This window comes from Mobula birostris, chromosome 26 (assembly GCF_030028105.1).
Source record: "Mobula birostris isolate sMobBir1 chromosome 26, sMobBir1.hap1, whole genome shotgun sequence".
NCBI lineage: Eukaryota > Metazoa > Chordata > Chondrichthyes > Myliobatiformes > Myliobatidae > Mobula > Mobula birostris.
Genome location: NC_092395.1, coordinates 13,140,428 through 13,164,591, shown reverse-complemented (window position 1 = coordinate 13,164,591; position 24,164 = coordinate 13,140,428).

The window sequence follows — 24,164 nt, the reverse complement described above, 5'->3', positions numbered from 1 at the left end:
AAGAAGTGCAAGAAAATACTTAAGAAAGAAATCAGGAGGGCTAAAAGAAGACATGAGGTTGCCTTGGCAGTCAAAGTGGAGGATAATCCAAAGAGCTTTTACAGGTATATTAAGGGATAAAATTGGTTCTCTTGAAGATCAGAGTGGTCGGCTATGTGCGGAACCAAAGGAAATGGGGGAGATCTTAAATAGGTTTTTTGCATCTGTGTTTACTAAGGAAACTGGCATGAAGTCTATGGAATTAAGGGAAACAAGTAGTGAGATCATGGAAACTGTACAGATCGAAAAGGAGGAGGTGCTTGCTGTCTTGAGGAAAATTAAAGTGGATAAATCCCCGGGACCTGACAGGGTGTTCCCTCAGACCTTGAAGGAGACTAGTGTTGAAATTGCAGGGGCCCTGGCTGAAATATTTAAAATGTCGCTGTCTACAGGTGAGGTGCTGGAGGATTGGAAAGTGGCTCATGTTGTTCCGTTGTTTAAAAAAGGATCGAAAAGTAATCCGGGAAATTATAGACCAGTAAGTTTAACGTCGGTAGTAGGTAAGTTATTGGAGAGAGTACTAAGAGACAGAATCTACAAGCATTTGGATAAACTGGGACTTATTAGGGAGAGTCAACATGGTTTTGTGCGTGGTAGGTCATGTTTGACCAATCTATTGGAGTTTTTGGAGGAGGTTACCAGGAAAGTGGATGAAGGGAAGGCAGTGGATATTGTCTACATGGACTTCAGTAAGGCCTTTGACAAGGTCCCGCATGAGAGGTTAGTTAGGAAAATTCAGTTGCTAGGTATACATGGAGAGGTGGTAAATTGGATTAGACATTGGCTCGATGGAAGAAGCCAGAGAGTGGTTGTAGAGAATTGCTTCTCTGAGTGGAGGCCTGTGACCAGTGGTGTGCCATAGGGATCAGTGCTGGGTCCATTGTTATTTGTCATCTATATCAATGATCTGGATGATAATGTGGTAAATTGGATCAGCAAGTTTGCTGATGATACAAAGATTGGAGGTGTAGTAGACAGTGAGGAAGGTTTTCAGAGCCTGCAGAGGGACTTGGACCAGCTGGAAAAATGGGCTAAAAAATGGCAGATGGAGTTTAATACTGACAAGTGTGAGGTATTGCACGTTGGAAAGACAAACCAACGTAGAACATACAAGGTTAATGGTAAGGCACTGAGGAGTGCAGTGGAACAGAGGGATCTGGGAATACAGATACAAAATTCCCTAAAAGTGGCGTCACAGATAGATAGGGTCGTAAAGAGAGCTTTTGGTACATTGGCCTTTATTAATCGAAGTATTGAGTATAAGAGCTGGAATGTTATGATGAGGTTGTATAAGGCATTGGTGAGGCCGAATCTGGAGTATTGTGTTCAGTTTTGGTCACCAAATTACAGGAAGGATATAAATAAGGTTGAAAGAGTGCAGAGAAGGTTTACAAGGATGTTGCCGGGTCTTGAGAAACTCAGTTACAGAGAAAGGTTGAATAGGTTGGGACTTTATTCCCTGGAGCGTAGAAGAATGAGGGGAGATTTGATAGGGGTATATAAAATTATGATGGGTATAGATAGAGTGAATGCAAGCAGGCTTTTTCCACTGAGGCAAGGGGAGAAAAAAACCAGAGGACATGGGTTTAGGGTGAGGGGGGAAAAGTTTAAAGGGAACATTAGGGGGGGTTTCTTCACACAGAGAGTGGTGGGAGTATGGAATGAGCTGTCAGATGAGATGGTAAATGCGGGTTCTTTTTTAACATTTAAGAATAAATTGGACAGATACATGGATGGGAGGTATATGGAGGGATATTGTCCGTGTGCAGGTCAGTGGGACTAGGCAGAAAATGGTTCGGCACAGCCAAGAAGGGCCAAAAGGCCTGTTTCTGTGCTGTAGTTTCTATGGTTTCTATGGTTCTAACTGAGTAAGTATTTTGTATCAGTCTTTGCTATGGAAGACACCAGCAGTATGGTGAAAGTTCCAGGTGTCAGGGGCATGAAGTGTGTGCAGTTACTATAACTGGAGAGAAGGTTCTTGGGAAGCTGAAAGATCTAAAGTTAGATAAGTCACCTGGACCAGATGGTGTACACCCCAGAATTCTGAAAGTGTTGGCTGAAGATATTGTGGAGGCTTTAGTAATGATCCTTCAAAAATCACTAGATTCTGAAGTAGTTCGGGAAGACTGGAAAATTGCAAAGGTCACTGCACTCTTGAAGAAGGGAGAGAGGCAGAAGAAAGGAAACTTCAGGCCAGTTGGTCTGACCTCAGTGGTTGGGAAGATGTTGGAGTTGATTATTTAGGATGAGTTCTCCTTGTAATTGGAGGCACATGATAAAATAGGCCATAGTCAGCATGGTTTCCTCAAGGGAAAATCTTGCCTGACAAATCTGCTGGAATTCTTGAATAAGTAACAAGCAGGATAGTCAAAGGAAAATCAGTTGATGCAGTGTACTTGGATTTTCAGAAGGACTTGATAAGGTGCCACACACAAGGCTGCTTCACAAGTTATAAGCTCATGATATTACAGGGGAGATTCTAGTATGGAATATGTAGCGGCTGATTGGCAAGAGCCAAAGAGTGGGAGTCTTTTCTGACTGGCTGCCAGCGACTAGCACTCGCAGTTGGGACTTGTTCTTTTGACATTGTATGTCAATGATTTGGATAAAGGAATCGATGGCTTTATTCATGGTTGATATGATAGCTGGAGGAACAGGTAGTTTTGAGGAAGTAGAGACACTACAGATGGATTTAGACAGATTAGGAGAATGGGCAAAGAAATGGCAAATGGAATACAGTGTTGGGAAGTATATGGTCATGCACTTTATTAGAAGAAATGAAAGGATGGACTATTTTCTAAATAGAGAGAGAATACAAAAAACTGAGATGCAAAGGGACTTGGGAGTCCTTGTGCAGGATTCCCTAAAGGTCATTTTGCAGGTTGAGTTTGTGGTGAGGAAGACATATGCAATGTTAGCATTCATTTCACAACAACTAGCATATAAAAACAATGATGTAATGTTGAAACTTTATAAAATACTGGTGAGGCCTTACTTGGAGTATTGTGAGCAGTTTTGGGCCCCTCATCTTAGAAAGGATGTGATGAAACTGGAGAGGGTGCAAAGGAGGTTCACAAAAATGATTCCAGGATTGAGTAGCTTGTCATATGAAGAGCGACTGATGGCTCTGGGCCTGTGTTCACTAGAATTCAGAAATATGAGGGGTTTGAAACCTCATTGAAACCTATCGACTGGTGAAAGGCCTTGGTTGAGTGGATGTGGATGTGGAAAGGATTTTCCTATGTTGGGAGAGTCTAAGACCAGAGGACACAGCCTCAGAATAGAGAGGCATCCTTTTAGAACAGTGATGAGGTGGAATTTCTTTAGCCAGAGAGTGGTGAATCTGCAGAATTCATTGCCACAGGCAGCTGTGGAGACCAAATCTTCATGTATGTTTAAGACAGAAGTTGGTAGATTCGTGATTGTTCAGGGCATGGAAGGATATGAGGAGAAGGCAGGAGTTTGGGGCTGAGAAGAGTATTAGATTAGCCATGGTGAAATTGTAGAGCAGACTCAATGGGCCTAATAGCCTAATTCTGGTCCTATATCTTATGGTCTTATGAAAGCCCTGGTTTGGTATTCGTTCATTGATTCTGTTATAGCTACTATTCTATAGATTTGTAGAGTATGCCTACAAGAAATTGAATATCAGCTTGTATATGGTGGCATATATGTACTTTCGTAATAAAATTTACTTTGAACTTTACATAACAATAATAGAAGATCAGCATGGAAAATAGGACAGAAATATTTCTGTGTGCACTGATTTTTTTTAATGTTGCATTATTTGTAGCTGAGCTATTTATCAATGAATGCACCTCTGTTGGGCAGACACCAAGCAATGAGAAAGTGCTTAAAACAAGCTGCATATTAAGGGCCTTGATTATGCATGATTGATTGTTTTAAAATGTTTCCAGCATTCACCAATCAATTGGATGCTTATTCCTGGGAGTTTAAGATGGGCTAATGTCTGATTAATGGCTGCATTGTAATGGCTTATCTCCATCACTTATTTTGATCAGTCAAATGTCCCTCTGCTAGTATTATAGGAAAGTTATTGATTGTTGTGAAGAATAAAGCACTCTTCTGTGGGAGGTTCTTGAGATGGTGGACATCTTGCTTTCACTGTGGTTGTGAGGTGGCTTTTATTTGATTGCCTAATAAACTCTTCTCATATCACAGCCTGGAACAGTGAGCTTCTTTCAAGAATCTGGTGTCAATGATCTAACCGCCCAAACGGCTGACAGGATCTAACCGGGGCCTCAGTAGTGGAGATGTTGGCCTGAGAGTAGACGCTGACATTGATTTGGCTGTCATTCTTGTGTATTTGGAGGATCTGGCAGGCATGGTTCAGGTAGCATTTTTCTACCGCCCCCAAATAGGACATACAGCAGAAACAGGATTAGGCCATTCGGCCCATTGGGTTTGCTCCACCAGTCCATTGTGGCTGATTTATTTTCTCTCTTTACTCCATTCTCTTGCCTTCTCCTTGTAACCTTTGACAGCCTCGCTGATTAAAAGCTTATGAACCCTAAATATACCAAATGACTTGGCCTCCATAGATGTTTGTGGTATTTAATTCCACAGATTCACCACCCTCTGGCTGAAGAAATTCCTCTTCATCTCCATTCTGAAGGGGGCGTCCTTCTATACTGAGGCTGTGCTCCGTGCTGTCTGGTCCTAGACCACCACTCCCACCTTCGCCCTGAGTAGGGAACACCTCCATCTTCACTCTACTTAGGCCTTTTAATATTTGATGGGTTTCATTGAGATCTCCCCCTCATTCTAACATCCAATGAGTACAGGCCCAGAGCCATCAGATGTTCCTCATACGTTAACCCATTTGTTCTTGGGATCATTCTCGTTAACCTCCAGATATAGTTGCTATTAGTTGTCCTGGTCTTAACAGCAGGGGGGGGGGGGGGGCTCACTGATGCCTGACCTGAGGAATTTTGTACTTAGTGTGGGATCTTAATATTTAAATATCCTTTGCTTCAGTCAACCAAAGGGGTGAGGTGGAATATTGAGTTAGTGAAGAGTTACATCGTCAACGTTCACTTTTGCGAAGAGGAGACTTCCGAGATTTGAGAACTGGTCCACATTTTTGGTGAGGTCTCGCCATGAATCTTTATTGTTGTAGGGTAGTCAGGTATAATAGAGACAGGCTGGTAGAGGACCTCTCACATGCAGTAGTTGAGCTTAAGAATTATCTTCTCAAACGCTTGGAAGGAACATGTCAAAAACTTCTTAGAACTTGGCAAGCACTATCTGGGTATTGCACACTGACTACTGAGAACTGGGTAATCTCTGTTCAGAATATAGTCATTTTGGGTTCTTCAGTTATCAATTAATTCCTGACAAATAAACGGATCTCTTTTATTGAATGGTTCAATGCTTCCATTTAATATCAGAGAACGTATACAGTATACAACCTGAAATTCTTACTCTCCACAGACATCCATGAAAACAGAACAGTGCCCAAAGGAATGGGTGACAGTAAAAACATTAGAATGTCAAAGCCCCTTCTCCCCCTCCCCTGCACAAGCAGTAGCAAAGCATCAACCTTCCCCCACTTATTTCAGCAAAAAGCATCAGCACCCTCCATCCACCAAGCAAGCATTGTCAAAGCCCCCAAAGACAGACCATGATCTGTGGTCCAACAAAAACTAATCTGACATGGCACAGACTCTCTCTTTCTCTCCCTAAGAAAGCTGTGTCTCCCGTTTTCCACAGCGAGAGGGGAGACCAATGAAACAAAACAGCTCGCTGATCACGATGTTACAGTCTGCTGCGTCACCTTTATTCCAAGTTCTCTGACTCAAGAATCAGCAGAAAACTCTCCCCTGCCATCGAGAGAAAAAGAGAGAACAGGAGCAATTGCCCGCGTATGAAGGCCTCTGGCAGCCAATCCGCTGTTCGCGATGTTCCGCTTCTCCTGCGGTGCCTCAGTTGGCGGCACTGGCATGGAATCGGTTCGTCCACAGGACTGGAGGTCTTTACTCCAATGGTGCACATCTTCCAGGACACATTGTGGGGATGTTGAAAAATGGTCAGTCAGTAAGCTCCAGGTGTGGGAAACTGCAGTTTGACAGCAGCAGTAAATCAGCAGCTGTTGAATCCCAATTTAGCCAAACCTTTTAAGAAATTCAATAACTTGCCTTTCTAGTTTTTTCCCGTATAGCACAGAGATTTAAATAATGAAGGAAACATTTTTAAAGCATGCAGGGAACTCATCAGCATCCAACTGTGCTTTTGAAGTCACATTGCATTTTCATGTGCCAGAGTGGTTACTGTATTATTCAGCGACAAAGGCTTAACTGACAGATTTAACAATTCCGTGGAAGAGACACCCAGTCGAGAAGAAATAAAAGTTATTGGGGTGACAGGCAGTTATGTTGCTTTCAGTTCTGTCTGTCTAGTGATCAGCTGGTTTGGATTTTGGATAACAGTTGCTCTGGGGCAGTGCTAGGAAATGTTCTCAGGACTTTCAACTCTGGATTTTTTTTTCTGCACAATGAGGTTTACAGAAAGAAGAATAATAAAAATGATCAGCAGAATAGACAGTAAATATTTTTTTGTTAACAAGGGCCAGCAACCAATAGTCTGGAAAATATGCCTATCCATCCCTAACCCTACCACGTTCTGGATTAACAGTTCTGCTGAACTGACTGAAAGTGCAAGTTTGTCATAAGACTTCCACCGTTACATTTTTTCTTTCTGCTTTATAGGGGGCCGGAACAGATCATTGGTTATGTTCAAAAGAAAATTGTACAGATACTTGCAAAGGAAGAAGCAGGGAAGCAGGCTTGACAGCTTTTGCAGATAGTTAGCGTGAGGCAAATAGTTTCTTTTCGCTGTAATAATTCAATTATTCTGCATTTCTACGGAATGTGCTAAAGAAATTCTGAACGCAAAATAATTTGAATTTTTGAAAAAATTTACAATGTTTATGGTAAAATTTCATTCTGTTGTCAATCCTTTTGAAGTTTTGGGTGGGAAATCTCAAGAAAGTTGATCAAATAGCAGTTCACCACATTATCAGCAACTCAGATACAACTATTTTACATTGACTTGGCTCTCGGATAAATTACCTGACAAGGACACATAAAGAGAAGTAGCACACACAAAAGGCTGGAGGAACTCAGCAGATTAGGCAGCATCTAAGGAAAGGAATAAACAGTCAACATTTCAGTCTGAGACCTGAACTGATGAAACAATGACCCAAAACATTGACTGTTTATCACAAAGGCGAGGAAATCTGCAGATGCTGGAAATCCAAGCAACATACACAAAATGCTGAAGGAATTCAGCAGACCAGGCAACATCTATGGAAAAGATTAAACAATCGTCATTTCTGGCCGAGACCCTTCATGAGGACTGGGAAAAAAGATGAGACTGTTTATTCCTCTCCATGGATGCTCCCTTACCTGGAGAGTTTCTCCAGCATTTTATGTGTTTTACACTAGATTTCCAGAAATTTCCCAGTGGCCAACCATTTCGATTCCTATCCCTGTTCCCATTCCGACATGTCAGTCTGTGGGCTCCTCTTCTGCCATGGTGAGGCTACTCCCAGCATAGAGGTGCAACACCTCATATTTAACCTGATGGCATGAACATCAATTTCTCCTTCCAGTAATTTTTCCACCCCCTTTTCTCTTTTCTATTCCCCACTCGAGTCTCTTACCTCTTCTCCTCACCTGCCTATGATCTTCCCCTAGTGCCCCTCCTCCTCCCCTTTCTCCCATGGTCCACTCTCCTCTCCTCTCAGATTCCTTCTTCTCCAGTCCTTTGCCTTTTCCACCTATCACTCCCCAGCTTTTTACTTCATCCCCCTCCCCCACCCACCTAGCTTCACCTTCTTCCTTCCCCCCACCTTTTTATTGTGACATCTTTCCCCTTCCTTTCCAGTCCTGACAAAGTGTTTTGGGCCAAAATGCAGACTGTCTATCCATCTCTACATATGTTGCCTGACCTGCTGAGTTCTCCCAGCATTCTGTGTGTGTTGCTCTGGATTTCCAGTATTTGCAGAATCTCTTTTATTTGCAATCCGTAAAATTTCTTGTGTTAATGAGAAAGGAGGAAAGCGTCAAATGTTACAGGGAGAAGGCAAGAAAATGGAATTGAGAGATAATAAAGCAGACATGATGGAATGGTGGAGCAGACTCGATTAGCCAGATGGCCTAGTTCTGCTCCTATGTCTTATGGTCTTATGCTCTTAACAGGAAATGCTGCTGTTACACATCTCCAGCAGCCTGGCTTTGATCCAGACCTTAGGTGCTGTCTGTGTGGAGTTTGCATGTACTCTCGGTGACTGCACGGTTTTCAACCCATGCCCCAAAGATGTGGCCACTGTAAATCATTGCCAAGTCTAGACCGGCTAAGAGAATCGGGGTAAGGCGCTGGGCATGCAAAGCAAAATGGATGGCAGGGAGCTAAATGAGGGAGTAGAGCGAGGAGATGGCTGGCATACTGGAGGCTCAGCATGGATGGTGTGTGAAATATATAAAATAAATATGAGTGTTTCTCCTGCTTAAAGCATATCTCTTTGAGCAAACCTTTGATCAACTCTTGTGATAACTCTCCATCCATGTTTCCATCAACTGATATTATTATTAATGTTATTATTGGAGGACGCATCTGGACAGGTTGGGTAGTGCGTTGGAGATATGTCTCTTTCAAAGGAGGTGTAAGGCGCTCCTTATCCCTCCGCCAGCATGCAGGTCACCCTTAGGCAAGGTGTGGAACCTGCTTAGCCCCTCGATCAGAGTCACGTGAAACCATGGGAGCAGGTGGTGGATGGTAGTATGAGCAGTTGGTGCATATCACAAGTCCTGGTTATGTGACACTGTCACCAGGCAGACAATTTCTGAAGAATGTAAAGACACTGCTCAGAAAAAGGCAATGGCAAACTACTTCTGCAGAAAAGTTTTCCAAGAACAATCACGGTCACGGAAAGACTGTGATCGCCCACATCATACAACATGGCACATAATGAATGAACATCTGGGCAGACAACTGAATGAGCAGGGCCCAGAGGGCCATGGAATTAATGCAGGCAAGTGAGATTAGTGTTGAGATGTGTTATAACCAGCACAGATTCAGTGAGCTGAAGAGACTGGGTAGCATAGAGATTAACTATGGTATTACAGTACCACCGATCATGTAAGGAGTTTGTACATTCTCCCCGTGACCGCATGGGTTTCCTCCAGGTGCTCTGGTTTCCTCCCACATTCCAAAGATGTGCGGGTTAGTAAGTCACGGACATTCTGTATTGATGCTGGCTGCATGGCAACACTTGTGGACTGCCCCCAGCACATTCATGATGCAAACGATCACTCCATGATGTTTCAATGTTTTGATGTACACGGGACAAATAATGTTAATCTTTAACTCTGTGACTCTATCATAATCCTGCTACCTATTTTGATGCATCATTACAGTAAGGAACTATACTAATATATATTTTTTGTCATTTGATATCAGTTAGAAGTTTCTTAATTGGATGCTTGTTCATTTTCCTGTTTTCAGAATCAGAATTAGGTTTATTATCACTTTCGTACGTCAGGCTCCTGTTCCTCCCCCATGATGGTAGTAACCTGCACGTCACAGTAGCATAGTGGTAAGTGGTACAGCTCAGGGCGTTCTGGAGTTCAATTCCGGTGTCATCTATATGTTCTTCCTGTGGAATCCATGGGTTTTCCCCAGGTGCTCTAGTTTCCTCCCCAGTCCAAAGGCTTGCCCATTCAGTTAAATGGTCATTGTAACTTCTACTGTGATCAGGTTAGGTTCAATCAGGTTTGTTGGGCGTTGCTGGGACAGATTAGCTCAAAGAAATGGAAAGTCCGACTCATGCTGAGAAGGAGGCATGTCCTATTAGTTTTGCAGCTTTACTAGCGTGAGTAATATTGAGTTCAGAATTGTCCAGCTTCAAAGAGAAAGCTTCTCTTTCTTGGTCTGGTTTCAATCCAAGTTTTAGAGCGATGATTGAGGATCTGTCCTGATTGTGCATTTGGCTGAGAGTCACACATTCAAAGTCAGGATGTGGTGAAAAAGGAAAATTAGCTGGAAATCTTGTGGTACCGGAGAGTACAGTCCCATGAGGTGATATCTGAGTTAAAGAGCTTCACATATACACTGGATGGCCACTTTATTAGATATGTCATATACCTAATTAAGAGGCCACTGAGTGTATGTTGGTGGTATTCTGCTGCTTTAGACCATCCACTTCAAGATTCAACATATTATGTGTTCAGAGATGTTCTTCTGCACACTGCTGTTGTAATGCATCGTTATTTGATTTACTATCAGCTGGGACTGTACTCGCTGGAATTTAGAAGAATGAGAGGAAACCTTATAGAAACATATAAAATTATGAAAGGGATAGATAAGATAGAGGCAGGAAAGTTGTTTCCACTGGTAGGTGAGACTAGAACTAGGGGACATAGCCTCAAGATTCAGGGGAGTAGATTTAGGACAGACTTTTCCCAGAGGGTGGTGAATCTGTGGAATTCCCTGCCCAATGATGCAGTGGAGGCTATCTCAGGAAGTATACTTAAGACAAGATTGGATAGTTTTTTGCCTAGTAGGGGAATTAAGGGTTATGGAGAAAAGGCAGGTAGGTGGAGATGAGTCCATGGCCAGATCAGCCATGATCTTATTGAATGGTGGAGCAGGCTCGATAGGCCAGATGGCCTACTCCTGCTCCTATTTCTTATGTTCTTATTATGTTCTTCCTGCTTCCTGTCAGCTTGAACCAGTCTGGCCATTCTCCTCTGACCTCCTTCATTAACAAGGCGTTTTTGCCCACAGAACTGTCATTCACTGGATATTTTCTTTTTGCATCATTCTCTGTAAACTCTAGAGACTGTTCTGTATGAAAATCCCAGGAGCTCAGCTTCCGAGATACTCAAACCACCCCATCTGGCACCAACAGACATTGCACAGTTCAAGTCACTTAGATTACATTTCTTCTCCATTCTGATATTTGAGCTGAACAACGACTGTATCTCTCGACCATGCCTGTATGCTTTTATGAATTGAGTTGCCGCTACACAACTGGCTAATTAGATATTTGTATTAACGAGCAGGTGTACCTAATAAAGTGGCCACTGAGTGTATATCCCTTTCTGAAGAGACTGCTCTCTGGGAGTTCAGGCTTGCTGAAATCCTTCTGTGAGCACAGGAGCCAAGGGATCCACCTTAAAAAAACACTCGTAAGTTCAGTTAAACCTGATCCTTGAAACGAGCTGCATTAAGGCACTTACCTTGGCCAACACACTCAAAGTTATGATAGAAATGTGAATAAATGATTACTGCTGAGACTACATTTGATCCCACAAGCAGTACTTAGCTTCAAGAGGGCAAGAATGCTCGGAGGAACTAGTAATCACTTCTCTTCTTGCCTTCTGGCTCTTTCTACCTCCTACACTGTGAATAACGTATTTTTACAAGCAGGAATTCGAAGGTTAGAATCAAATGCAAATTTGCAGAAAGTCATTATCAATTTACCTCAGCAAATTGGGCATAAAACAGAACTAAATCAATTTGGACTCATTCCAATTGGATGCAAAATGGAAGTGTGCTCCTCAAGGAGATGCTGACTATTTTAACTTTGCCGTTGACAGTTTTGAACATGTCTGTGGCATTAATGTAATGCAGCACAATATCAACTAGCCTGAAGCTCGTCCCATTAGTCGCTGTGGTGCTGGAGGACCTGCTGTGAGCGGTACATTACAAGGTCTTACACATTTACAAGTTGGTGCAATGGTGAACAGATACTGACCAGTAGTGCCGACCAAATGCTTCTTCACTGAGGATTATTACCTTTGACTGTGTGCATTTGTTTTGAATATTCTGAAAATACAAGCAAAGTAAGCATTGGTCGCAGAAAAGGTAAAATTCTTGAAATGGCCAAATATCTCACAAAGATAAAAATCCTTATCTTCCCCATGTGTAATAACCCATTCTGTAGATGTATGAAGCAGATGAAAAGTGCACAGTAGTTGTACTCTGGGCCAATTCAGTCTCCCATTTTAATGCACAAAGTTTCAATATGACTTGTGCATCAGTGCTCCCAGCCTTAAGTGTTCATTTAAAATTGATGCCGAAAGGAAAGCATCTTCCTTTCAGTTGGGACCTTCTTTTTGACAGCTTTTCCTTTTTAAAGCATCTATTTTTATTCCATTTATCACTTCTAGGAGATAGCAGAGTTCCTTTTACAAGGCTTGCTCACATCTTCTTAAAGATGTGCTGTAACCATCATCTACCTCTGCTGATCAGTTTACTGTCGTCTGGTGTTTTGAGAAGAGAACTGGGTATGCCATTGGGACAGATCTATCTGCAGAACGGAGCAGAAAGAAGCCACATAACAAAGGCATCCCGGCAGACAGGTTTATCTGGCTGTTCAAAGCTGAGCTAGCATTTGTCTTTCCTTTCTGTGTCAACAAAGGCAGGCTATCGTGTCTGGCCATGTCCAAAGGCACTTACATGCATATAGTCTGATTCGTAAAATAAATCAGTTGAAGGCAGATGAAACATTACCACAACTTTGATTTAAAAAATAAGCTCTGGACTTTTCTTGCTAGCAGTGCACATTATTTGACTCTTAAACAAACACCATTTGTCTGGCTTAGATTTGGATTTAGGGATACAGCATAGTACAGGCCCTTCCAGCCTAATGAAACCCAAACTACCCATTTACACTCATGTGACCAATTAACCAGCTAACTGGTATGTCGGCGGAATATTAGAGGAAACCAGAGCACCCTGAGGAAACCTACACAGTCATGGAGTGAATGTCTAAGCTCTTTACAAACAGCAATGGAATTGAACCGAGGTTAGTATCACTGTAATAGTGTTATGCTAACCGCTACACTACTGTGCTGCCCTGATCACTGTTATATTGTAATTTGCTATGCAGAATTTGGTTGCCTGAGCAGAATGTCTTGTGTTTATAATTTGGCTGCCTTGCTTTTCACTTAACAATGTTGCCCGAGGGACCTTGTTGATTGTTAAGTATTATGGGATGTTCCCAAGGTTATGATTAGCAGTGAAGGCAACCTCTTTCAGCTCAATGTAGTTAAATAGTCAAAACAACACAGAGAACCCTTGAAACATCAGAATTATATTGTGCATCTAAGAGGTGATTGACCCAAAAGGTTAACAGTCCATCCTCCTCCATGGATGTTGCCTGATCCAATGAATTCCTCCAAAGTTTGGTCATCATCGTCATCATTATGTGCCGTTTCGTATGATCACGACTGTTCTTGGCAAATTTTCCTACAGAAGTGGTTTGCCATTGCCTTCTTTTGGACAGCGTCTTTGCAAGAGGGGTGACCCCAGCCATTATCAATATTCCTCAGAGATTGTCTGCCTGGCGTCAATGGTTGCATAACCAGGACTTGTGATATGCACTAGTTACTCATATAACCATCCATCGCCTGCTCCCATGGCTTCACACGACCCTGATCAGAGGGCTAAGCAGATGCTGCACTTTGCCCAAGGGTGACTTGCAGACTAGTGGAGGGAAGGAGCACCTTAAACCTCTTTTGGTAGAGACGTAACTCCATCCTGCCACCCTAACTGTTTAGTGCAGTGCTTTATTTAATGGATAATGAAGGGACATGGATACTCTTCATATCACAAGAATATATTCCCAGTGGTAGCTCACCCAACAGTGGTTTTGTTGGATTAGAAATTAGAAAATCCAATTCTTGTCAGCCCACTATCAATGATGAGGGCCAAATTACAACAACACCATACCAGCCATGATGAGGGCTCTATGCCACATTTGACCTGAAGGCTCTCACCACAGCCTCAATGTTGTCAGGCCACACCCTTGGCACAGTCTGGATGTCAGGCTATGCAGTCTCTCAGCACTGCTCCAACACTGTCCTTTGACTACTCTAAAGTTGCCTGTTACTGGGGCCTTCCATTGGGTTCATTGTTGGATAATTGAGCCTTCACCATAGTTACATTTATCAACCAATACTTCATTGGCGCATATGAATTCACTACATATGAGTTTGAATCTCACCACAGTTAAATACAGTGAAGGAAATATAACTACAGCTCAGGAATGAAATCTGCTGCCTTTACCTACACTTTGTCATCTGTTGACTCCAGACCATTGCTTGATCTTAACTGCTTTCTGAAGAGGTGTAGGGACCCATTCAGTCTGCAGGAATTAAGTGACGAACAACTGAATCCTGTGAATGAATTTTAGTTTTAATGACGAGGACACACAGACAATGGCGACCTCTTTAAAAGGTCTCTGACACTACCATGCGTTTCCCACAGGAGCTATTGATATTTCCTGACAAACTACCTACCGCCTGTTATGCCGTGAGTGTTTAGGACAGCAAGGAAGGTCATCCATCTCTGGTGGTGTTCAGGGCTTCCTCCATCATGTCTGTAGCTTGGTTTTCACTACTGTCAGTCAAGCAAGTTCCAGGTTGAGACTCAGGATTACCGTCACGCTCAGATGTAGAAGGATTCTTCATTGCTTTTTCTGTAGCAATTTAGTTTTACCAGTCAGGATTGTTAGCCCTGAGAAGAACCCCCGAACCTGGAGGTCTGGCGGACTATTCTTAGTCTGGCCTCTACCCTACGACCTGTTTGGCATGGGTGACCCCTACCAAGAGCCAAGTATAAAGTCCTGACTCCAGCCAGCATAGCGCTCTGGGTCAGTGAGGCACGCAAGCCTCTAAACCCTATGACAAGGTTATGGTCCTCTTGGAAGGTTTACTGACAAGAGAGGGCAAAATGGCTCTGAGGCCCTGATAAACTAACCACTGAGCATAATGTTACCTCCTTCACTTTGGCCTTCCATTTCTAATGACATTTTCCTTGTTCTGTTGAAGCCTTGATTTGAAAGATAAGGAACAGAAGTCAAGGTCCACATAAGCCTTGTCAAAATATCCAGAGCTCACTGCTGCTTATGATTGAATTAAGACCATTTACAAAATGAGAACAAATTTTATTGGAAATCCCCAAGGAGTCACTTGCAAGAACGTAGTCATTGTTAAATATCCTTTCGCCCTCATTCTCTGTAACTACAAATCATGCAGGCTAGTTTTTTTTATTCAAAGGCTCACAATAATTGATGTTAAAGTAATTTTCTTTTAATTGCTAATGTAGTTCATAGTCCAGCTGGTGTAATAAGCATTCATTAAGACAAACAGCCCCAATATAATGCATTATTTATTGCATAAATTGCATTGCTTATTTATTTACACAAATAAATAAAATTAATATATTGGAGAGCTGCAGCCTTGTGACAGAATCATTTGTAGATGTGCACAGGAATGTTATCGTGAGAATGACTTTCTTTGCTGTGGTGAGCCTTGCCTCTTTGCTGATTGAGAATGTCTCTGAGGTCAGCCACAGAGCCCCTGTTTGCTCATAAGTGTCACAGCCATTCACAATGACTATCTATTTTCTTCTTTGTCCTCTCCTGCAGGTTTGGAAAAATAGCTCCTTCAAGCCCTGAGTGTGTGCAGATCTGCCGAGACTTGAAGTTGTCAAGAAGCTGGATTAAGGCAGCCAGACTAGCGGGCTGCCCCCAACACATCCTCGGTTGTGTTGGTTGTTAATGCAAATGATGCATTTAACTGTATTAGTCAATGCAAATGTGATAAATAAATCTGAATCTGAAAGTCATTAAACTGGAGTGCTTCAATTCCACACTTGCACGCAAATACAGTTCTCTCTCACAATGTCAGTACCACTAATACCACAGTTACATAATTTGCCGGTGTAAGTGAGCTGTGTCTTGGAACTGTGCTGGACAATTTGCCATTGTAAGTGAGCTCTGTCCTGGACTTATCCTGGTCAATTTCTCAATGTAGGTGAGTTGTGTCCTGGAAATGTCCTGGACAATTTGTCAGTCTAAGCTGGCTGTGTTCTGGATAATTTGCTAGTGTTAAGTGAGCAAGTCCAGGACATAGCTCACTTACACTGAAGGTCCTTATTTCTTTTGAAATGTGGACCTTCACTACTAATGTTGAATTAAAGTCAGTTATAAAATGATCACATGCTTTTAATGGAAATCCATGGGGAGTCACTTTCAAGAGCATAGTCGTTGGTAAATATTCTTTCTTCCTCATTCTCTGAAACTACAAAGCATGCTGGATTTCTTTTGAAATTAGGACCCTCACTGTTTATAGCAGCTGTATGATATACCTGCCCTCACTAACACAATGCAGGAAATATCACTGCTATTTTGAACACAGCATGCTCCCACAAACAGCAATGTGGTGGTGACCAGATAATCTATTTTAAAGGGTGGGACAGGACCTTGGAGATAACATTACCTGGCCATTGAGTGAATGGGAGCAACTAAATAGTGAGAACATCAACAAAAGAATGTAGGAATTGTAAGTTCAGAGAAGGAAAATATACCCTGCAGGTCATGTTGAACGTGTCCTCATCTCCCAGAGGGAAAGAAATAAACAAACAAATAAAATAAGTCATTATCAAAGATGGATGATTGATACGGACAGAGAAATCAACTATCTGAAATTATAGACATCAGGACTGAGCCTAGAAGGTTGTAGCATGCCCATTTGGAAGATGAGGTGCTCTTCCTCAGGCTTTCTTTGGGATTTACTACAAGAGTGCCGGAGGCCACAGCCAACAACTCAGAGGTAGAAGTGTCAGTCAAATATAACCCTATAAGATCTGTAAGACATAGACACAGAACTAAGCCATTCGGCCCATCCAATCTGCTCTGTCATGGTAATTTATTTTCCCTTACAACTCCATTCTTCTGCCTCCTGCTCATAACTTTTGATTCTCTTACTAATCAAGAATATATCAGTCTCAGCTTTAAATATATCCAATGACTTGGCCTCTACAGTCATCTGTCGTAATGAATTCCACAGATTCACCATCTTCTGGCTGAAGAAATTCCTCCTCATCTCTGTTAATCATAGACATAGTCATATTTTATTGATCCCGGAGGAAATTGGTTTTCGTTACAGTTGCACCATAAATAATTAAATAGTAATAAAACCATAAATAGTTAGATAGTAATATGTAAATATGCCAGGAAATAAGTCCAGGACCAACCTCCAAGGGAGGAGTTGTAAAGTTTGATGGCCGTAGGCAGAAATGACCTCCTATGATGCTCTGTGTTGCATCTTGGTGAAATGAGTCTCTGGCTGAATGTACTCCTGTGCCCAACCAGTACATTACGTAGTGGATGGGAGACATTGTCCAAGATGGCATGCAACTTAGACAGCATCCTCTTTTCAGACACCACGGTGAGAGAGTCCAGTTCCATCCCCACAACATCACTGGCCTTACGAATGGGTTTGTTGATTCTGTTGGTGTCTGCTACCCTCAGCCTGTTGCCCCAGCACACAACAGCAAACATGATCGCACTGGCCACCACAGACTCGTAGAACATCCTCAGCATCGTCCGGCAGATGTTAAAGGACCTCAGTCTCCTCAGGAAATAGAGACGGCTCTGACCCTTCTTATAGACAGCCTCAGTGTTCTTAGACTGCCTCAGTGTTCTATAGTGGTGTCCTTCTTTTCCGAGTCTGTGCCCTTCAGTCCTCGACTCATCCGCCATTAAAAACATCCTCTCACATCTACACTATCTGGTTCTTGACTATCATAGTTCATACTAATTACCTTCTGAGATATCCAAAAAACAGAACAGGCTGGCAGTCATTTTGCATTTTACCAAAGATTATTGGGAATAAGGGGAAATGTTCCCTATGTTGGTGTCATGGCTGTCTGAGGGGGTTGTACAAACCAAGTAGTAACAGAATAGCTTAGCCTTGGATTCAATGAGGCCAAGCCTGCTCGTGTCTCTAAATGTGAGAAACTTAATTGAAATATACTAACAGAAACTTGCATTGTCTTCTTTCTATCTTCAATAAAAGATTATGTAACACATTATTTCAGTGCATTATTGAGTAAGTGTTCGATTTTGTCCAAAGAACAAATTTATTGCAAAATGTTGTCACAGTCAATTTCGAGATCTATGCCTTGAATATCTAACAACTGAGTATTTTGGAATAATGCTCATCAGCGATGACTTGTTTTTCACGCTATGTGCAATTACTTATAAACAGTATTGACTGAGCAAAGAAAACTGTTTTAATGCAGGTCAGGACATTCACTGCTTCTGAATTTTCAATTGTGTGTTTGACAGTCACTCTCTCAAAAAGTGAAAAGTACTTAAAGGAGGAAGAATGTGAGATTGCTTACAATATTTGACTCACATGGCCATTTGGTCCATTGAGTCTATGCTAGCTTCCATGCAACCTCGTCTTCACATGTTGTCTTTTATTAGTCAGGGGATTGAGTTCAATAGTCACGAGGTAATGCTGCAGCTCTGAAAGCCCCAGGTTGGAGTATTGTGCTCATTTCTGGTTGTCTCACTATAAGAAGTAAGAAGAAGATACAACCAGTGTATAATGCGACCGAGGGCGACATCCACCAGATGGCTCATGAAACTTTTTCTGTTACTGTTGGACCCTGTGATCTACATTTTGGTAGTGTGCTTTCAGTCCGATTGAGTGAGCTGATGCTTTACTGTCTCTGAGAGTGTTCCACGAGGCTTGTGGCCTCGAGGCCAAGAAGCCTGGGGAAATGGGCAAGCCCGTGGTCGGCTTCATTTCTCAGTGATCTCGCCAATTAAAGCACTGAGGAAGATTGAAATCATCAAGGAGAGCGCTGAAGGCAAAGCGGGTGCTCAGTGCCATCGACCAGCCTCTTGATCGCTGCTGTCGGAGGAAGGTGTCTGTGTGTGATAGTCTCTCTTTTTCGCAATGCTGTCGGAGGATGATGCCAGAACTCTGGGTCTTGTGCAAGGTTTAATCAAAATTGTTTGTGTATTGGACTCTGTAGTTCACGTTGTGATGTGTTTCTGGTTTCAGATTGCTCCTTTTTTTGGTGCTATTTTGGGTGATTTTGAATGAGGGCAGCCTGCAGATAATGAACACTGAGCTGAACTGAATATGCCTGGACTCTTTCAATTTTATGTTTTATATTTTGTGCTTTTCACTTGTTTTTTTTTATTGCCATTTGCACAATTTGATACTTTTGTGCGTGGGGGTGTTGATATTTTTCTTTGAACAATTCATGGTTTTCTTTGTTTCATGCCTGTCAGTGGGGCAAATGAATCTCAGGGGTCTATACCATTCAAAATTCAAAGTTAAATTTATTATCAGAGTACAAACATATCAGCACATCTAACTCTGAGATTCTCTTTCCTGCAAGCAAATCTATAGAATTTAGGAAATCTATAGAGCAGTAACTGTAAACAGGATCAATGAACAACAAAATGTGCAAATGCACATATAAATAAATAGAAATAAATAACGAGTATGAAATAACATGAAATTAAAAATCATGAAATCACAAGATGAAGAGTCGTCAAAGTGAGAATATCGGTTGTGGGAACACCAGAAATAGAATGAGTATAGTTATCCCCTTATGTTCAAGAGCCTGGTGGTTGAGGGGTAGTAACCGTTCTTGGACCTGGCGGTGCGGGTCCTGAGGTATTTATATCTTCTGCTTGACGGCAGCAGTAAGAAAAGAACATGGTCTGGTTGCTGAGGACCTTTGATGATGGGTGCCACTTTTCTACGGCATCATTTAATGTATATGTGCCCAATGTTCGGGAGGCCTTAACCCGTGATGTACTGGGCAAAATTCACTAACTTTTGTGGGATTTTCTGCTCGAAGGCATTAGTGTTCCCAGACCAGACCGTAATGCAGCCAGTCAATACACTTTCTACACACATCTATAGAAGTTTGCCTAAGTTTTTGAGGACATGCAGAATTTCCACAATCTCCTGAGGAAGTAGAGGCACTGTCCTGCTTTCTCTGCAATTATATTTATATGATGGGTCCAGGACAGGTCCTCTGAGACAGTGACACCCAGGAATTTAAAACTACTGACGCTTTCCACCTCTAAACCTCCAATAAGTTCTGGCTCATGGACCTTTGATTTCCCTCTCCTAAAGTCTACCATCAATTCCTTAGTCTTATTGACAATGAGTGAGAGGTTATTGTTATGACACCACTCAGGTAAATTTTCATTCTCCTTCCCATATGTTGATTCATCACCACCTTTGATACAGCCCACAACAATGGTGTCATCAGCAAGCTTATATATGGTGTTGGAGCCGTATTTAGCCACATAGTCATAGGTGTGTGGGGTGTCAGGGAGGGGTAGCACCTCTGGTGGGGGAACATGTTGCGTCCTTCTCAAGGCGGTTAGTCCACCTTTGGTCCCCACCTGGCACTCAGCTCTCACCTGTGGCTCCCCGTAGCTGTTTGCATGCGACAGCAGCCACACCCCAGGCAACGGCTTCGACACACTGGCTAAACCAGGTGAGGGTAGCCAACAGGTCTCAAACCTTTGGTGAGATAGCGAGTTGTCTATCCCAGCATGTGAAGACAGACTCCGGCGGATTGAGCGGACGAGGCCAATGGAAGGTCCAACATTCAAGAAAACAGCCTCTGCAAGTGTCGTGGAAGGTGTAGAGCAGGACAAGACACAGAAGTAGTCCTGGTCATCCATTGCGCCTAGTCCCATCTCCAGCCGTCTAGACTCTGTCTTGCCACTGGATCCAGATCGGAATTGGGAAGAAAGAGTGAGGCTGACGCTGCGCAACTCTCCTGCAGTTAAATCCAAATCACACACTAGTCTCGACACCACCATAATGGTGTCGAGGTCCTCATCGATGTCGATGATGGACGAACACACATAGGTGTAAAGAGAGTTGAGTATTGGGCTAAGCACACATCCCTGTGGTGCACCTGTGCTGATGGAGATTGTGCAGGAGATGTTTTAGTCAATCCAAACTGACTGGAGTCCATGAGTGGGGGAACCCAGGATCCAATTACACAAGGGGGTATTGAGGCCCAGGTCTTGGAATTTACTGATTAGTTTTCAGGGGATGATGGTATTAAATGCTGAGCTGTAATCGATAAAGAGCATCCTGTTGTATGCATCTTCGCTATCCAGATACTGCATACATACTTTAATAATAAATGTACTTTAAATCTTTTGAGTCTTTAGGAGCTTTAGAGAGGGTACAAAAGAGATTTAGCAGGATGCTGCCTGGACTGGAGGGTATGTCTATTGAGGAAAAACTGAGCAAGCTAGGGCTTTTCTCATTGACGTGAAGGTGGATGTGAGGCAACTTGGTAGGGATGTACATGATGATAAGAAGCATAGATAGGGTGGACAGCCAGAGACTTTTTCCCAGGGTGGCAATGTTTAAAAGGACAAGATATACTTTTAGTGTGATTGGAGGAGATTATGGAGGGGATGTCAGAGGTAGTTTTTTACACAGAGATTGGTAAATGTATGGTATGCGCTGGTAGTGTGAGAGGCAGATATGTTAGTGACATTTAAGGGACTCTTAGACAAGCACATGGATGATAGGGAAATGGAGGGCTATGAAGGAGTAAAAGGTTAGATTAATCTTAGTGTAGGTTTAAAGGTCAGGAGTACAATGTGGCCCAAAGGGTCAGTGCTGTGCTGTACTGTTCTATGTTCTATGCTCATAAGATCCTTCGGGTTCTCCGAGCACTCACCTGCACTGGGAGTGATTAACAGCAGCCAGTTAATCTCCTAAACAGCACATCTCGGGACATTGGAGGAAGTCGGAGTACCAAGGAAGAACAATTTCAGCGAGAATGAGAAAGCCTCACACGCACACACAGTACTGGACTTCAGGGTCGAACCTCGGTCACTGGAGTTACAAGGCAGCAGTTTTAAATGGTGTGTAGCACTTTGCCTTGGCTCTATAGTGGAACATTGTATACAACATTGCAAGTTCTAAAATATTTAGTTGCAATTTGTGTTTTGGTTCAGCCTCCTGAAATAGGAGCTTAACTTGGAGCCCCACTTATGTATTTAGATGTTTGTAGAAGACCTGATGGCACCTCTTTGAAATGGAGAATGAAAGTTCTTCACAGTGGAAAGTGAGAAGAGATTGAGAATTTTGTCTAGGATATGCAGTGCAATTTCTTTTTTCAGGAAAAAGCAGATTTCCAGTCCAAACTACTTCTAAAACTAATCATGAGAAGCACGTTTTATTCTAGACTTCTGAAGTCATCGAATCATACAAGGCAGAAACCTGAAAGTTGGCCCATGGAGTCTGCACCAAGCACCAATTTAACAAACCATGTGCAACTCTCATTTTAATTTTCTATCCATTCTCTTCTACTTTACTCAGATTTGACCACTTCTCTACATACTAGGGGCAAATTACAGAAGCTGATTAACTATCAACCTGCAGTATGTCATTGGGTATGGAAGGAAAGCAGAGTCCTGAGAAGAAACCCAAACAGTCACAGTATAACAGTGACTTGCACCCACCAGTACTGTACCCCAGTGTCATGAAGAGACAGACCTGTACTTGTCTGTGATGCATCACAGTGTTATATAGTCAAACACCTGCTCTCTTCAGGACTGTCTCCCTGTGTGCAGTACTTGCTTGTACTGAAGTTATTTAATGGAGTCAGATCTCTGCCAATCAGAGCATTGTTCTAGAGCTGAGCAAGGTCCTCGATCTGAACTCAGGTCCAGAAGACTGGAACTAGCTCTTTGGTTCAATCCTTAAGTCTCTGATGACCTCTTGGGATACCTCTGAGGATTCTAAATGCTGACTGGGTGCCTCATTTCCTTGCTCATCTGGAGTAGGACAACTCAAAGAGTTATGTCATTGAATCATAAAACACTGAAAGAGGCTGTCCTTGATCCAGGACGACCAAGTTTCCCCCTAAGCTAGACCCATATGCCCATGTTTGGCCAGTATTGCTCTAAACCTTTCCTTTCCTACCTGCTGAAGACTATTAGAATGTTTTTGAGAGATGCGGTTGTATCAATCATTCTATTTCTGTACAAGTTTCAATTGGTCTCTTTAGTCCATGGCTGAGGGCTCTGATTAGTGTGATGAAATCTATATTCAGACTCATAACAATTGTAGTATTTTTCTCTGCATTTCTGCATAACTTCACTTTGGGTTCAGAGTCCTGATATGCTGTACTTACTCAACTAAAAACGAATAAGTTTTCCATTCAACATGCACTGTTAAACTTCAGCAGAATATTCCACATAGGTGGGTGGTTGCTGTTGTGTATTTCATATTTCAGTAAGATTTGAGTACTATTGTATTGCAATTTGATTAAGCATTCTTTGTTGATGACAGAATGCACTGCAGGTAATCTGTAAAACTACATAAAAGGCATACGTCATCATGCCACCACGTAATACACATGTGCCTCACCTAAAGTAAACACAAAGTTAGACTCACATTTTAGACTCTCGCCTTTTCCTTTCAATTATTTCAATGTTCTGGAGTTACAAAACGTAACAATTGCCATCAAAGTCTTCATGTCTAGCTCACTTTGCAGATGAGTTCCCACTATTCTCTAAGGCTTTTTATATTGCAGGAAGTGCTTGAGAAATACTTGTAACTAAACCCACTCCTCATAAAGAACAGGAATTCTGCAGATGCTGGAAATTCAAGCAACACACATAAAAGTTGCTGGTGAACGCAGCAGGCCAGGCAGCATCTCTAGGAAGAGGTGCAGTCGACGTTTCAGGCCGAGACCCTTCACAAACTTAATCCTATGTCAGCAACAGAACAGTAAGAACCATCTCATGCACAATACCTTCTATCTTGTAGTCCTTCCCCTTTCTCCCACCTTCTTATTCTGGCTTCTTCCCCCTTCCTTTCCAGCCCTGATGAAGGCCCTCAGCCTGAAATGTTGACCCATATTCCTCTCCATAGATGCTGCCTGACCTGCTGAGTTCCTTCAGCATTCTGTGTGTGTGTGTTACTCTGGATCTCCAGCATCTGCAGAATATCTAGTGTTTTGTGTTTACTCAACAGCAAACTTCCACACAATTTATTTAGAGATACAATGCGCAACAAGCCTTTCCAGCCCAATGAGTCGTGCTGCCCAGCAACTCACCTATTTAACCCTAGCCTAATCACAGGGCAATTTACAATGACTAATTAACCCCCTAACTTGTACGTCCTTGGACTGTGGGAAGAAAGTGGAGAAGCCAGAGAAACCCCACAGGGAGAATGTACAAATCTTACAAATGGCGCCGGAATCGCATGCCGAACTCCAGGATGCCC